Here is a 1,580-nt window from a genome sequence, read left to right as displayed (position 1 = left end):
AGGCGGCGTGGAGCGGGCCATGGCTGGTACAGCTGGTGGCCGGGAGACGGGCGGGCCTGCTTTTCCAGGTGATCTGTTGGGTTCAGGCCTTGTCCTGATAGCAGCTGCTGTTGTGTAGGAGTGCCTTTGAAGTAAAACTAGCGGCCGTACCAAGTTCCCCATGGTCCGTGGCCTCTCCCGTTGTTCTGTCGGTGTGTGCTGGGGTTAGTACCGGGCTGGGAACGTGGCACGGCGGCGTTCGGGGCGGGGGCTTAGGGGAGGAGGTTTGCTTGGGTGAGAACTTGCTCCTTCTTGTTTCTTTTAATAGAAAAGCTTTTATATACAAAAGAAAAGTTAATGGTATTCAGTAGAGGGGGTTCGTATATTGCTCTCTCTTAAATCATAGCTATGAACAAAAGTACACTTCTGACTTTCTACTAGCTCCCTGGAAGTAAAAAAAAAAGTAACGTCTTGCACGCAGTTAGTGTGAAAGTCGCTATCGCTGCATGTATAAGAGCAGGGTGTGCAGTAAGTGTATTTGTCACCTAGACATATTTCCAGCTGCCCAGTGGGACCAGCTTTGTGCAGGACTGCAAATCTCAAGTGCAGCTGTGGGAACCAACAGTAGTAAATAGCCTCCCTGTAAGTAGCAGGGGTAGGGGTCTGTCTGCTTTGCAGGGAACTTCTGTCGTTACATGAGATCCCTAGAACAAAAACAATTTATGGAAAATCACTAGACAAAATACTGTGCCCATTGATCAACTCCTTCTTATAATGATATATATTTACCTGCCTATTAGTTCATGGATAATTTTTGCATGTTATTTTTTCTGGTTAACTGGAAAAGTGAATTCTGTAAGTACACAGTAAATCTCGAATTCACCTGTGTTGAACATCTTATACTTGACTTGTTCTTACCAAAGGAGGTGAATTTTAAAACTGAGATTACAAAAAAAGTAATAAAAATAGATCCTACCTTCTTCTTTTATTTTCTTACTTGAGTGTATTGTTGATGTGTTCTTAACACAGGCTAAGGTGAGAATTTTTCCCTCTGTTATGGCACTATTTTTCTATCCACTCAAGAAATACAGCCTGTTTTTTGGCAGAGGTTTTTAATATGTTTTGCTTTCTTAATACATCAGTTAAGAGTTTTGTTTAGCTACAAGTGCATAGCAGCAGAATAATTTTACATGGAATCCACCCTGTTTTGCCCTTCCCAGAATAGCTTATTGTTTTAATTTACAGGAATAAGGAACTCTAAAGTGCTTGGTGAAATGAAAATACTTTTATGGACTCTGTTAACAGGAACTTTAAACAAAATAGAACAAATGCTAGACTGATGGCATGGCCAAAATAAAGAAATAATTGAGCTCTAGAAACATTTTTTATAACTGATGCAAAAACTGTTATTCCAATTAAAAGTTTGCTGTAAACCAAATAATAGTGGAAGACTGCAACATGCAAAATTGGGCCATGTGAAGGAAGAATTTTATGAGTGGGAAATATAAGGAATTTTATCTGAGAGAAATTAGTTTACTATTTTGAAGAACATGATAAGATCTAAACATGCAGTTCATTTATATTTTTTATTTATTTATAGT

The sequence above is a fragment of the Geospiza fortis genome, unplaced genomic scaffold (assembly GCF_000277835.1).
Source record: "Geospiza fortis unplaced genomic scaffold, GeoFor_1.0 scaffold317, whole genome shotgun sequence".
Taxonomy (NCBI): Eukaryota; Metazoa; Chordata; class Aves; order Passeriformes; family Thraupidae; genus Geospiza; species Geospiza fortis.
Note: the sequence above shows the minus strand (reverse complement) of the source record.